The sequence below is a fragment of the Zingiber officinale genome, chromosome 8B (assembly GCF_018446385.1).
Source record: "Zingiber officinale cultivar Zhangliang chromosome 8B, Zo_v1.1, whole genome shotgun sequence".
Classification (NCBI taxonomy): Eukaryota; Viridiplantae; Streptophyta; class Magnoliopsida; order Zingiberales; family Zingiberaceae; genus Zingiber; species Zingiber officinale.
In genome coordinates, this window is record NC_056001.1 from 77,101,862 (window position 1) to 77,108,831 (window position 6,970).

Here is a 6,970-nt window from a genome sequence, read left to right on the forward strand (position 1 = left end):
GGGGTGACTTGCTAGATTCCACTCATGACAACTGTTTTTTATATCCCTTATTATTTTTTTTATTATTATTTTTTTATAAGTGTTTGCATTGTGCAAAACTTATTCATAAATGTACTTTTAGCACACATGTTGGGATGTTTTGATTTTTCCAAATGAGCTTTAATGATTTGAGCCTCATCCAGTAACCAAAATGAAAGTTGAGAAATCACCATGGAAACCAAGTACTAATCAAACAAGATGAATCATGACTATTTCAATGACATCAACTATTCAAGCATCAAGCACAAGTGTAGTGAAGATAAAATCCTTAAGGTTGAACCAAAACTAAAACTCATCACCATAAGATTCTTAGCTTATTAATGCTTCCCAAGATAGAAAAAAGAACTACACAAAGTTTACTAGTAGCATCATGCGAACATCATGAATCAAGACAATAATCGTGCTAACATTTCACTTGAATCCAAGAAAGCATATAAGTGAAGTTTTGATGTTCTCAAGATGTATGCCACAAAAAATCAAAACACAATGCAAGACATAAGCAAAAACAAAAACAAACAAAGCAAATCAAATGCATCTAATGCATCCCCCCAGACTTAAATTTTTCATTGTCCCAATGAAAACTAAAAACAATGTGGAGGAGATTTTAAAAGAAGTTACCAAGTGATGAGCTCCAAATGGTTGACGTTCATGTTTTTAAAGATACTCCTCCATCCAATACTCACATTCCTCCACAACTTTGAATTCTACAACAATAAGATAGACAAGAAAAATTAAGTAGAGGATACATGTTTATTATAAAGAGAGAACTAAAGACATAAAAGAAAATAAGGAAAATGAACTTGGGTTGCCTCCCAAGAAGCGCTTGTTTAAGGTCATTAGCTCGACCACCTCATTAGATTCATCTAAATCTTGCTCTTGGAGGGGTAAGATATTTTAGAACCCTCCTACCAAGGGCTCTTATTATGGAGGGAGCTTTCATCAAAGGAGCTACAAAGTAAAGTATAACTCTCTCCATCTTCGTCTTTTTGGGTGGTCGAAAACGGTTCAGATTGAGCTTCCAATTATTGGCCCATGTGAAATCTGCACATCCAAAAGAAAAACAAATCTCCCACAAGCATGTTATATAGTATAGAGCTAGAACCATATCAAGATAAGATGAATAAGTAATAAAAACTGAATCACATCCAACAAAGTCAATTATAGGTACCTCCATAAAGTTTTCCAAAAGATCACAAGAAATACTAACCTTACTTTGTTGAGAAATACCTGAAATTTCTAAACATGTAGATGTGACTTCCTCTGAATCAAATGATGGTTCTGGCTCTAGCTTAGGTGTTGATGATATCAATGATGGTGATTCTCGAGACTCTTCTAGCTCTGTATAAGTCTCTACACATTGTTCCACAACATGATCAATTCTTAAAACCTCTAAGGGTTGTCTTGACAAAGGTGGTGATCCTTGAGATGCTGCTTCCACAACACAGCTCCCTACACATTCTTCCATATCATCATCATCAACACATACATCAAAAAATAAACCAACATCTATGTCCTCAATAGGAGAATCAATAATAAGAGGATCAATAACTTCACTTGCAGTTTTAAGTTGATCTACCACATCACATTCATCATCTGAAAATTCGATGTCACTATAACACCTTATAAAATTTTTAGATAGATCTGAAAACTTATTTACCACTACATTATCAATAAAATCCTCATCTGAAAAATCTTCATCTTCATATATATTCAAAAATCTACACTCAACCATATTAGTGTCACAGGATTTGCCGAAGTCTTTATTTTCATTGACCCCCACTAACCTTTGTGGAAAAGGAACCCTTAGTGAAGGTCCTGGGAAAGACTGAACTCCCTTTTTCCCAAATTCCCTTTGAGCTTTTGGAGGAGGTCCAACTTGCTTATCTAATGTTGGTGTGATTAATCGTTGAGGGAAATGTACTTCTGGCCTTTGGGAACTTCCCAGAGAAATGGAACTGAGTTCTTGTGATCTTCTATTATTCTTCTCCTCAATTCTAAACATGTCGTATTCAGAAGTTCTTCATGATTTTTTCCACTTCTCAACCCAACATCATCACACTTTTCATTGGATCTTGACTGTGTAGGAGGGGGATCTTCTTTAAACCATTTTGAAACAATACTATCAAGCTTTGCCCCCAAATGTTTGAACTCCTCACTCTGTGACTTGTGAATTTCAACATTTTTAGGTGGTTGAATTTCATTTTGTTTGACAGGCTCTCTTACATTTATGGCTTGCACTTCTTGAATATATGAGGGAAATTCCATCCAACTTTTGTTCGACCATTCATGGAGGTTCAATGTCACTTGATCAATTAACGAATATGCTTCATCTACACTTTTATCCATAAAAGAACCTCCAGCTGATGAATCCAATAAAGTCTTGTCTAAGAAAGAAATTCCCCCATAGAATATGTGCAAAATCAGCCATTTTTCAAAACCATGGTGAGGGCACTGTCTTTGAAGACTCTTGAATCTATCCCATGCTTCAAATAATGATTCTCCATATGCCTGAGAAAAATTTGTTATGCAATTCCTCATATACACCGTTCTACTTGGAGGGAAAAAATGATTCAGAAATTGCTTCTCCAATTGTTCCCAACTTGTGATGCTTTGAGGACAGAGAGAATATAGCCTAGTCCTTGCTTTATCCTTGATACTGAAAGGAAATGCCATCAATCGAACTGCATTTGCTGACACTCCTTCACATTTCACCATATCACAAATCTCTAAAAATGTTTCAAGATGCAAATAAGGACTTTCTGATACTTCTCCTCCAAATTTGTGACCTTGTATCATAAAAATTAACTCTGGGTCTAGTTGGAAACTTTCTGCTTCAATTTGAGGTTGCACAATGGGAGACAAAAATCTTGCAGAAATTGGTGTAGAAAAATTTCTCACGGGTCTGCTTGACATGTTAGTGCTCATGGATATTCAAGAAAAAATTATAAAATGAAGAATCAAAGACAAGAAATAAAATGCAATATGAAAATTAAGAAAGAAAATGCAGAATTTAAATTGCAAGAAAGAAAGTGCATAATGAAAACAAGAAAGAAAAGATAAAAGAAAAAACAAAAATGTCTAGAATAATTCATATGCTAAAAATTGCAAGATATGTTTACAAAAGAAAAGAAGAAAGAAACAAGATCAAAAGAGAAAACAGAGAAAAGTTAGATTAGAGTACTAGAAATCAAGAATGCAAAGTTAGAATCAGAATTAGAATTGCAACAAAAAGAATTGTCAAGAATGTTATTCAAGAAAGGAAAAACTTACGAAAACAGATTTCTAACAATTAGTTATAACTATGTAAATCAAAAGAAAAAAGGAAAAGTTATGTTTAGTCTAACTCAATTGATAATTCCTAATGTTATAGCGCAGTCCCCGGCAACGGCGCCAAAAACTTGTTACTCTCCGCAAGTGTACGGAAATGTCGCAAGTAATATAAAAGATTATCGTATCCACAGGGACTGGAATAAGCACTAGAAATGTCTCAATGCGAATTAGCTAAATAACTATCCAATCGTTTCAAAAGCAAAGTAAAGGTAAACAAATCTAATATTAGAGATCAACAAACAAGAGTTTAGTGTTTTGGGTTATGATAAAGGGAGATTCTAGGAGTTTCGGTTTCTTTGTAAGATTTCTTGAATGTAAATGGTTCACCAATTCTTATTCCTCAATTGCCAAACATGTAGAAAGTTGCCGGTTCCCTCTTGCAATAGACAACCGGCTAAGGACTGAGAAATGTATCTAAATAGGATTAATTAGACATGAACCTACGTTGTCCTTACACAGAAGCGCACCTATTACTATGCCTTCCTCGGATATCAACATAGAAGCCCACAACTTATTAATCTATAAAGATACAAGAAGCTAATCATAGAATCCATCCTACTCTCTTGAATATTCCTATTTCCTCTTCAAGATTATCTCTCAAACGTCCTTACACGGGCTTGCACCTGTCACGTGGATCCCTCGGATGATCGAGTGAGAGTTTATCTTTACCAAGTCCATAAGAAATCCAAACAATCAATCAAGAATGAGAATTAAGCACAAACCAACATCAATCATTCAAGATCTAATTGATACAAGCAAGATAATGTCATTGAAACAAGAAAATGGCAAATCCATAAGAGATTACATCAATCCATCATACAAATACTCCCTTATTCCTAGAATACAAGATCTACTCCATGAATCGAGGAAGAAAACCCGAAAGAATAGAGATTAGAAGCATTCCTTGAATCCCCAATCCAAGAAAACAAGAAGAGGGGAGAAGAGAAAACTTATCTACGAAGAAGCCTTGTCTTCGGATCCAATCCTCGCTCCGAAGCCGGAATCGTCGAGATCTCCCTTAGAATCGCCCAGAAAACTACCAAATCTTGCTTTCTCCCAAAGGGGGAGAGATCCCCTTTCAAATCATGAAGGAGGGTTTAAATAGAGGAGGGATTCGGGCGCCACACGGCCCCGTGACACGGCCGTGTGAGATTCACACGGCCATGTCCAGTTCCCTCTCTGCCTAACCTGCACGGCCGTGTGACTCCACACGGCCAGAACCCTTCTGCTCTCTGGAAATGATACACGGCCGTGTGGTTCACACGGCCACAGCCAGCTTGGTCTCTGGAAGTCTCACACGGCCGTGTGGATCCACACGGCCATGTAAGGCTTCTTCTCTGGTTGGCTTCAAATCTTGACACGGCCGTGTGAGGTTCACACGGCCATGTCATCTTCCTCTTCTGTTGGTGCCAAACTCCACACGGCCCGAGCTCCATCCCAGTGCATGGCCGTGTGAGGTACACGGCCTGGTGTTTTCTCCCTTTGTTTCCTCCAAGGCTTGCCCAAAGATGTAAATTCTTCACCAAATCGACTCCTGCGTACAGTAAATGCACAAAAAGCAGATCTCCGAACCAAAAGAGTAAATATGCTAAAAGGAAAGCTGGAAGTATACAAATGCATAGATCAAGCATGCTCAAAGTATGTAAATGTGCGTAAAAACATGCATAAAAGAGTATATAATCTACGTACATCACTCACGCCATGTGACATCGGCAGAAATCCCTTCTTGGAGTTCTGCATGGCAAACCGAAGGAGTACCTTGTCAATGTATGTACTCTGACTTAGGCCAAGCAATTTCTTAGATCTATCTCTATAGATCTGAATCCCTAGAATGCGGGATGCCTCACCTAAGTCCTTCATTGAGAAACAACTCCCTAGCCAAGTCTTGACAGACTGAAGCATAGGGATGTCCTTCCCAATGAGTAGTATGTCATCCACATACAATATGAGGAAGACAACTATATCTCCTACAACCTTCTTGTAGACACAAGGCTCATCTTCGTTCTTGATGAAACCAAACTGTTTGATTGCATCATCGAATCGAAGATTCCAGCTCCAAGAAGCTTGCTTTAGTCCATAAATGGACCTATGCAGCTTGCATACTCTGCTAGTATGCTGTGGATCTACAAAACCCTCAGGTTGTGTCATGTACACATCCTCGAGTAGGTTTCCATTCAGAAACGTGGTTTTGACATCCATCTTCCATATCTCATAGTCATGGTAGGCTGCAATAGCAAGCATGATCTGAATGGACTTAAACATCGCTACTGGAGAAAAGGTTTCATCATAGTTAATACCATGAATCTGCTTGAAACCTTTAGCTACCAAGCGACCCTTATAAATAAGTCCATCCATGTCAGTCTTTCTCTTAAAGACCCACTTACACCCTATGGGTTTTACCCCTTCAGGTGGATCAACCAATGTCCATACTTGGTTGGTGTACATGGATTCCATCTCGGATCTCATGGCTTCTAGCCATTTCTCGGAATCTGGTCTCATCACAGCTTCCTGATAGGTGGTAGGCTCATCCTCTATGAGCACAATGTCATCATGGTCAGACAAGAGAAATGAGTATCTCTCAGGCTGACGACGTACCCTATCAGACCTGCGAAGAGGTATGTCTACTTGAACTGGTTGTTGTTCCTCAACTCTTTGTGGAACAACATCATCCACAACACTTTGTGGTTCCAATTCAACTTCCATCGAGGCATCAGTGCTATTGTTCGCATCTTGAACTTCTTCAAGATCGAACGTGCTCCCACTAGTCTTTCTAGAAACAAAGTCCCTTTCTAGAAAGACCCCAGTCTTTGCCACAACTACCTTGTGCTGACTGGGAATGTAGAAGTAATATCCCTTAGTTTCCTTGGGATATCCAATAAAGTAACACTTGTCAGATTTGGGTCCTAATTTGTCTGAGACTTGACGTCTAACGTAAGCCTCACAACCCCAAATCCTCATGAAAGACACCTGGGCATCTCTCCCAGTCCATATCCTATATGGTGTCTTTATCACGGCCTTTGATGGAACTCGGTTGAGTATGAAAGCTGCCGTGTCTAGAGCATATCCCCATAGATATGTCGGAAGATCTGTGTGACTCATCATAGATCGTACCATATCTAATAAGGTACGATTCCTCCGTTCGGATACACCATTCCATTGTGGTGTTCCAGGAGGAGTGAGTTGGGATAGAATCCCACACTCAGCTAGATAGTCACGGAACTCATGGCTAAGGTATTCTCCACCTCGATCGGATCAAAGTATCTTAATACTCTTGCCAAGCTGGTTCTGTACTTCATTCTTGAATTCTTTAAACTTTTCAAAGGATTCGGACTTATGTGTCATTAAGTACACATAACCGTATCTACTGAAGTCATCAGTAAATGTGATGAAGTACCTATAATCGCCTCTAGCAGCGACATTGAAAGGGCCACATACATCACTATGTATGAGTCCTAACAAATCAGTCGCTCTCTCGCTGTGCCCACTAAAGGGAGTCTTGGTCATCTTGCCTCGTAGGCATGACTCGCATACCTCATATGATTCAAAATCAAATGAGTCCAGCATACCATCCTTATGGAGCTGGGATAAGCACTTGTCATTT

The 6,970-nt window shown here is 38.8% G+C and overlaps 1 non-coding gene across 1 annotated transcript; it reads left to right on the forward strand.

Moving 5' to 3' along the window:
* The first annotated feature begins 2,473 nt into the window (after positions 1 to 2,473).
* LOC122018213 lies at positions 2,474 to 2,579 on the forward strand. The gene has a single exon (XR_006121644.1). It is a non-coding gene; the product is annotated as a small nucleolar RNA R71 (small nucleolar RNA).
* The last annotated feature ends 4,391 nt before the right edge of the window (positions 2,580 to 6,970 follow it).